General features: G+C 42.9%; 1 protein-coding gene across 1 annotated transcript in view; it reads right to left on the reverse strand.

The window, feature by feature from the left end:
• The window catches only part of ASCC3 (activating signal cointegrator 1 complex subunit 3), a 251823-nt gene extending 245208 nt beyond the window's left edge, over positions 1-6615 (reverse strand). Inside the window, exon 1 of the mRNA XM_036380163.2 lies at positions 6414-6615. The gene's annotated coding sequence lies outside the window, so the exon portion shown is untranslated. The remainder of the gene's footprint in view (positions 1-6413) is intronic.
• Between the last annotated feature and the right edge of the window lie 2372 nt (positions 6616-8987).

The following is an 8987-nucleotide window of genomic DNA, read 5'->3' on the forward strand; positions in this document are numbered from 1 at the left end:
AGCCAGACCACTGTCCTCTTGATTTAGCTTAAATCTTACTTAATATTGGTAGGATACAGGGGTGAAAAAAGTCAAAATTTCAGCCTAAAATTTATGCCAAAAAATTAATTCAAGTTCTGCCTTGCATAATAAGTATACCCCTACAGCCTGAAAACATGCCTACTTCAAGGCAGAGACTCTTCTACAAAGAAAAAAAAATAAGTTAATTAAAAATACATTTAAGCAAGATTCAACTATTGGATAGATACATAGTCACATAAAGTAATTTTATTAAAGGCAGGATCCCTTGTCTTCTCTTCAGAGCTCACATGCCACACAGGCACTTCAAACAGCACACCAGCTATTTGATGACTAGCAAGTAACAGCTTTCTAATTGATAATTCATCATTACTGCAGTTGAGAATTAGAACTTAAAAAAAGGCAGCTGCAATGTTAAAAGTGCAAATTAGAATCAAAACTAACAAATGCTCTGATCCTTCCTGGGCTGTCTATAGTGCTGGTCATATATGTGCAAGAGGATATTTTGGGAAGAACACCTGTACAATTTCCTACAGTGAGGAAATCCCAAACCATCTTTTCAGAGCTTGCAAACGTGTCTGCTTATCACATAAAAATGAGGGGAACACCAATTGAGGAATAATACTATTCCTGGCAGATATAATAAAAAGGAAAATAGCCCCATTAAGTCTCTAGTGATTTGAGGAGGTTAAAACAGGGTTTTTCCAGCTGTACATTTTTAAATGGCTGCATTTCTCGAGTAATAGTCATATTCTGCTAAAATATATGTAAAAATTCTTAAAATATTTTAGAAAATTGCAGTGTAAGCTGATACATATGTACATATTATACAAAAATCTCCCACTGAACAGTCAAAAGCCTTTTAACAATTATTATGAGTATTTAGCATGGCACATAGGATGCCTGTTCAGACTTACAGAATCAACTTTTATGCCACTTTTAGGGTGGCATAAAAAAATGCCACCCTAAAGGAAAAATTACAATCAAGCACTTTATTTATATTCATGTTTTGGAAGCAACATAGATGTGTACCATATGATGTCACGCTCAACAGTAAAAGCTCTGGGAAAGGAGAAGCAAGGTATGTGGGGAATAAAGACACACATCCACACTCATGGGGTTTGTCTTCCCAAGAAACTGTTGAACATCTGCTATTTTCTCCCCATTTCACAGCCAAAGGGAATGAGTTAGTGAGAGGCGAGGGGGGGCATTTGGCTACTGGCTGGGGTCAACTCACCACAAGTAATAAATTTCTTATGAGAAACAGAAGAGACGACTTTCAGAGATCCTCTTTACTCTTCCTGAATCCCTCAAGGAGAGGACACATTAGAAAAATGGAATCATTAAGGCTGGAAATACTTCCAGGATCATCAAGTCCAACCTTTGACCAAATACCACCATGCTCACTAAAACGTATCATGAAGTGCCACGTCTACTTGTTTTTTGAACACTTGCTCCCCCTCAGAGCAGCAGCTAAGAACAATGCCTTCCCATTTCTTGAACAAATTCATCAGAATCCAGTTTCCAAACAGAAACTCACTGAGTGACACAGTTCAGCAGTCCTCACTAGTTTCAAAGAAAGGAGCAATTGTTTAAATGGCTGTATGGTTTACAGAGTATTTGAATACAAACAAGGATGTCACAACTGTACAAAGTCATCTACTTATTCTGACAACCTCTCAGAAGCCAGTTTACAGCTGGAAAACTGAAATTTGCTCCACAGTTCACCTGACAAATGCTTCAATCACCAACCTATCATTCCACAATCATCTATTCTTGCTGTAAGACCTATTTCTGTTTAAGATGCAGGCCTGTAATATCAGATTCAGTCTATTTTTTAGGCCAAACATCCAACATGCCTTTGGACAAAAAAGAGTAACAGATGGCTCAGAGTAAGCTTATGCTTTAGAACAGTAAAGTCTAAAGAAGAATATAATTTATATCCATAAATTCCACATACAATGAAAGGGGAGAGACAGTAACTTTTCTATCCCTAAAATATCAACTAGGTAAAACATTCTGCACCTTCCTTTTAAAGTTATTTTTCTCCAGCACCCACTAGATTTAATGACACAGAAAAAGAACAAGAGTTTTATTTCGCATCTCAGAGCTGGACTCAGCAAGAGTTTGGCCACCAAACTCTAGTCCACAAGTTTATGTAGTGAATAGAAGACTGAGAACACCAACTGCCCTTTCTGCAATATTCAAACAGTCCACATTGCTACCGAAGCCTAACTCTTTCTTGGCTTCAGTCCAGTCTCATGGATTTTTCTTGAACTATACACAGTCATGCACAACTTCAAGAGGAATATCTACATCTAGAATAAGCTCAAGAAACACCCAGAATACGGATCTTTCACAACACTGGTTAATTCAGTGAGCACCATTACCACAGAACCATAGGGTGCTGCTATTTGTCTTGTTTCCTTCAATCACGTTTTTAGGTGTTTGTGCAGTGTTGGGGTGGCTTGACCCTGGCCAGCAGCCATGCTACTACTTGTTCAGTAGTAGCTGAACAACTGAACAAGTAGTGGGACAGGGGAGAAAATAGGAAGAAGAAAGGGAAAAAAAAACTTACAGGGTTGAGATACAGTTTAACAGATGAAGAAAAAGAAAAATAACCCCCAAGTGAAGGAAGAAAATGCTCACCACATCCCACAGGGTGACCAATGCCACAAGCTCCAGTTTACTAATCTCCAAAAACCAGACATCTTGAAAGCAAAAAACCCACCCTTTCTTCTACCTCTACCTGTGCTTTTATTTCTGAGCATGACAATACACACAGTACAGCACATCCCACTGGCCAGTCTGGTCTACTGTCCAAGCTGTGTCCTTACACAGCCTCTTGCCCACCCCCCTACCTACTGATGGGCCAGGAGGGTGGAAGAAAGCTTTGAAGTTGTGCGGGCCAGGAGCAGCCAAAACATTGCAGTGCTATCAACACTGTTTAACCCACAAATCTCAAGCACTTCTACTGTGACAGAAGTTAACTCCTAGACCCGGTATAGGAATGTGCTCACACTGGCATTGCTCAAACAGAGGCGATCAAATTCCTCAGAGAGAGATGAGCATAAAGAATGCCCTGACTGTGCATTTTCTTATGAGTTGTGCTTGCAATAAACACAAAATTGCTCCTTTCTGTGATGTGATGAGGTATTTAAAAAGCAAGAAGGGCTAAATACACAATGACTGACTATTGCCCATAATGTAAGAATACGGAGGTACATGACAAAACTTAATAGTTTAAGGTGAGAATAATACCAAGTAGAATGCCTTTCCTGCAAAGAACATAATTGAATTTGGGAATTCATTGCCACAAGATGCCAAAAAGACTAAAAGTATGCCTAGATGAATTAATGGACATCAAATACCCTGGCAGCCTCTGAACTCAACAGCTTAGAAGGCGATAATCATTCATTTAAATCATGGATTACTAAAGATACTATGAAAGTGAAGGTATAATTGGATTCGTCTTCCCTTTTTTTTCAGCAGATCACCTAAGCACCTCCTAGTGGCTGCTACATGAGAGACACTAGACAAACATCTTTGAAAACAGAGCTACAGGGTAAAATAACAGAGATTCTGAGGATTACAGTTTGGGATTTAGGAGTCTAATGTGTCTCAGTCTGTTTCTGGGTCTTACCCTTGTTTCTTTCTCTTTTTGGTTCAGACATCAGCTGTTATATTTCTAACATCCAGCTACACATTATAGATAATTTGCTAAATTGCTTTTGATTAGTTAAGTTTATCTGAACTAGAGAGTAGATTTTGGTCACAGTTCTCTCTTCAAACATTAAAGCATAATTCAGTATAAGAAAATGTGTAGGCTAGAAAGTGCTCAACACTAACTTCAACAATTGTTACTACAAACAATTTACCAGGAAAACAGTAAGCTGTTATTTAGAGTAATGAGGGCTTCAATTTTCTATGGGGAAATTTTGTAGGAGGGAGAAAAGAAACCTGTTCAGCACTCAAAACACCCATATGAGCTAGAATTAATCCCACCTTTAACAGCTTCCAAATAAACTTAACTTTATAACTAACCAGAGAAACACAACATGTGTCTTTCCTTCCCCCAACCACCTCCACACCCCATTAGCAGCTCCTGTAACTACTTGTAACCAGCTCCTGTAACAGAAGAGGAAGGAAACATGCAAGAATAACACGGATCAGCCTGAGCTCCGGTTTAGTATTCATAAAGGATAACTTTTTCAGAGAAAGCACTGTAGGTAAACAGGACCTGCAGAAATATACACCAGCCTTTTATGAAAGATGAGTTTTCTGTTAACTCTGTAAAAAATTATTTTTCAACTATAAATGTTCTTCCTGAAAACAGAACTAACACTACTCAATAAAAACTGAAAATTAGACTGAGAAGAAAGGGACTGCAACTACTTTAGAGGCCAAATTACAATCATCTTGATCACATAATCACAGAACGGGTAAGGCTGAAAGGGACCACAGTGGATCATCTGATTCAACCTCTCTGCTCAAGCAGGTCCATCCTAAAGCACAAGGCACAGTGCAGACAGTTCCTGAGTATCTCCAGTGAAGGAGACTCCACAACCTCTCAGGGCAACTTGTTCCAATTGTCAATCATCTACACAATTCTTCCTTATGTACCAGCAGAACTTCCTGTGCATGAACATCTCCCCATTGTCTCTTGTCCTAGTGCTTGGCACCACCAAAAAGAGCCTTGATCCATCCTCTTGACGCCCTCTCTTCAGACAGTTATACACTTTTATGAGGTCTCCTCTCACTTGTCTCTTCCTGACGTTGAACAGGCCCAACTCTCCCAGCCACTCTTCGTAAAAGAGATGTGTCAGTCCTTTAATCATCTTCATAGCCTTCCACCAGACCTGCTCCAGGAGCTTCAGGTTTAGCTTCAAAGCAAGTTCTGTAAACACAGAACTGTCAGAATAAAACACTGTCATTTGACTATTTCTTGCCTTCTCTCAGATTCAGTGGAAGTCGTGACCTAAACTCTTCCAAAGGCCAAGCTAGCTTTTAGAGAAAACTGAGGTCTAACATGTAAACTATGCATACAATAGTATATATAGGCCTTTATACAATGCATAAAGGACCTAGCTGGGAGTTGGTCTGTACTCCCATATAAATGTGATGAGACTTCCTCCAAATATCTACACATATAATTCCAAGATGATGCAAGTTTACTCTCCTCTGGCCAGAAGAAAGATCCAAAGGAAATCATTTTACTACAGCATCTGCTGAAAAGCAGCTTGTCTTTAATCAAGACACACCACCTCACTGTTATCATCAATGCCTTCTTTAGATGAAGGACAGTTTGCATCTGACCTCACAGCTGGCTTGGTTTCCTTCCTCCTAAAAACTTAGTTCTGTAACCTACCATGTGAACATACGTAACTCTTGCTGCACTGTCTCTGAAACTTCCAATATTTTTTCCTAGTCATTGGCTAGACTCAAATCAATTCTATCTTCTGGAAAGTAACTAATCGTGACTATTAGATTTCTTCTCTGCAGAAATTACATTTACTGGTTTCACTTCAACAGAACTACCTTACAGTCAATTGTTCAAAAAGCCATAAGACTTAAAGAGTCTACATCAATGTTAGTATTTTAAGAACAACAACAAAACCTACATTCAGAACTCATAGAAGTTTTTAAGCAAAAGTATTATTTGAATTCCAATATGATACACACTCCTGAAGCACCTGAAGTGTAAGCCTTAGGTCTCTACAAGACTGTCAAGTGTTTTATAAGCAAATCTGTCAGTTTACCACTACCAACCAAAATGAAGCAGTACCCGAAAGGCAAAAATACTCTACGTGACCACATGCTTTTTTCATTCTTCACTTCTGGTTCTCTACATTTATTAATACCACTAGTAAGTACTGAAAGCACATTCGACAGCGGTGCGTTTCCCACTTGACCACTCCCATCAGCAAAGCCGTTCCGAGAAGCAGAGCCCGGCATGCAGGGGGGGAGCCCACGGCACCCGGGCCTTCAGCAGCGGCCTGGCATCACCCGCCGCGGTGCGCGCCGGGGCTGGGGCACAGCGAGTGCTCCGCCAGCCCCGGCCCCGCTGCCAGCCCCGGCCCCGCTGCCTGCCCTGCCCGCCGGAGGCAACGCGTGGCACCGGCCAGCGGCTGTCCCGAACCCCGTGGCCCGGCTGCCCCGAAACCCGCGCCCCGCCACCAGCGCAGCGACGCCCCTGCCCCGAGGGCTGCGGGCAGAGACCCGCGCAGCGGCGGCGGGACGCCCCTCCGCGCCTGGGCGGGCCGGTCCCGGCGGTCCCACTCCCCACCGGGCTGCGGGATCGCAGCTCCGCACCGGCGTTGGCGCAGAGCAGCGCCAGCCCGGGGCCTCCCCGCGGCCCCCACGCCGCGCCCGCCCGACCCCCGCCCGCCGCGCACCTGCCTTACGGCCCGCCGGTTCCGCTGCCGCCAAGAGCCGGCGCGGCGCGACACTGCCGTACGCCGGGCGGGCGGGGCCGTGTTCGGCGCGGCCCGCGGCGGGGCTGTCCCGGTGCCCCCGGCGGGGCTGTCCTGGTAACCCCGGCCTCCGCTGGCCTCCGCTGGCGCCTGCCCGGGTCTCCGCGCTCCGCCGAGCCGGCGCCGCGCTCAGGCCTACGTCGGCTACAGGCCGCGCCTCCGCAGCGTTCTCTGTGGCGACAAACGCGTCTCGCCGAGCTGCCGCGGCTGCTGAGCCCGGCCGCCCGCCCCAGTTATGCCCGGCGTGGAATAGGAATATGCCGTGGGGGCAGCGCCCAGCAGTATTTCACAGAATCAATTATGTTGATAAAGACGTAATCGGTACCGAGTTCAATCTATGACCGAACACCAGCCACCTTGTAACCTAAAGCATGCCGCCAGGTGACACGTCCAGTCTTGCACATCTCCATGGACGGTGCCTTTTCACTTCCCTGAGCAGCCCATTCTAGTGTCTAATCACCGTTTCTGCGTAGAATTTTTTCCTATTGTCCAAACTAAACCTGCCCTGGCACAGCTTAAGACTGTCCTCTTGCCCTGTGGCTGGTTGTCTGGGGGAAGAAGCTGATCCCCACCTGACTGCACCCTCCTTTCAGGCAGTTGTAGAGAGCAGTAAGATTCCTCCCGAGCCTCCTTTTCTCCAGGCTCAACAACCCCAGCTCCCTCAGCCTCTCCTCATAAGACTTTGTCCTCCTGTGTCAGTTCCTCGGGCTTTCCTGGATGTGGGTGTCCGTGGCCTTCAGCCCTCAGTGCACTTTAGCAGCTCATCCATCCCCTGCACAAGTAATTCTTGCCAAACCATGTGTCTACCTCAGTGTGGGCCTCTAGAGCTTTTCCACTTATTCAGTCTTATAATTTTTGAAGCAAGCTCTTGAAATAAGTGGCTTATGTCCTCAGTTGTATATGTGTATATATATATATACACTCTATATATGTGTAATGTGATGCTTTTCAATAAAGGTATTATCTGCAAGATATTTAGTGGACTAGAAATGTCAGACATTGCATGGAATTAATTTTGTCAAATGCAGATGCCATAATGTAGACTTAATATGTGCCTCAGGAAAAAAATTGTTCTCATTTTCTTCAGTATGTATGAATTTTTTTGGAAGACATATGGCGTTTGATGTCCACATCTTAAACAATCCTTTGCTTATTCTCTTCTGTGTTATACCAGATTTTTGGCAGCATTTCAGTATTCATTACTATGTAAATCTACTGTTCACTGTCTTGTCCATTTGACTGCTATGCTTCTTGCATGTCCAATAAAAAGGTGTAAATAGTATTTCTCCATCTTTTGCATGAAATCCTTCTGGCATAGCTACATGAGAAGTTCTAATTCAAATCTGAGAAAAAAGGTTTCAGTCAAGTAGGTTCAATTTTGTAGAATCTGAGAAGCGAGAAACATATCTGATCTTGAGTTTGCAAAACACCCTGGAAATTTACAGGAGTTAATTCACCACTGTACTCCTCACTTCACGTGTCTGTTAACCAAGCAATATTGCATTTGGAGTCAAACCAGTGTTGTTCACCTGGAGAACAGTGGGTACTTACAAGACCCAAGTTTATGGTCACTGAGTACTGCCAGCTGGTATTATTGTCTTGAATTACTGTCTGGTATTATTGACTTGACTTATTGTCTGCAAATGCATTACAATTTGGGGACTATTGAATTTACTCTTTTTTTTTCTTTTTAACAACTAAACATTAATGCTAATATATGACCCATGAATTTTAGTTACTTGAAGAGTACTTCAGATTCAGAAAAGAAATAGATTAGTAATTAAAATAACCTTGTCTTTACTTTGACAATGGAAAACTTATTAAATCACCGTCTTACAAAAAAAAAATCATTTTCTGTTGAGATTGTAAAATGAACCTGGCAGATGTCCTTGTATCAGTATTAATCTTTGCTGTGATGAGAGTATCAAGCATTCAAAACTAACTGCTCTCTGCAGATGTCACTGTAACCAACACAGGGAGAAAAATCCTAAATCAATGTTATTATGTGACAATAATGCAGGTTCCTCAGAAAACATTCCAAATCTCTATTGCCCGTGATTACAAAGTAATGATATCATGCATGCTGCAACTGCAATGCTAGCAAAAGTCAGTGCGTTGGAGGTGCTGTTATTGAAATGAGCTGTAATTCTTTACAGCCATCTTGTTCCCATCGATTTTAATACTTCATTTAAAAGTCACCGGGAGGAGGGACCGACCTTGGCTCGATATCAGGTGCCCACTGAAGTCACTCTATCAGTCCCCTTCTTGGCTGGACAGGGCAGAGAAATTGTAACAAAAGGATTGTGGATTGAGATAAGGACAGGGAGAGATCACTCAGCAATTACTGTCACAGGCAAATCAGACTCACTTGGGGAAAAATTAGTTCAACTTATTACCAGTCAAAATCAGAGTAGAATAATGAGCTATAAAACCAAATCCTAAAACACCTTCCCCCCATTGCTGCCTTCTTTCTGTGCTGAACTTGATTCCCTCCTC

Source organism: Molothrus ater, chromosome 3 (genome assembly GCF_012460135.2).
Source record: "Molothrus ater isolate BHLD 08-10-18 breed brown headed cowbird chromosome 3, BPBGC_Mater_1.1, whole genome shotgun sequence".
Lineage (NCBI taxonomy): Eukaryota > Metazoa > Chordata > Aves > Passeriformes > Icteridae > Molothrus > Molothrus ater.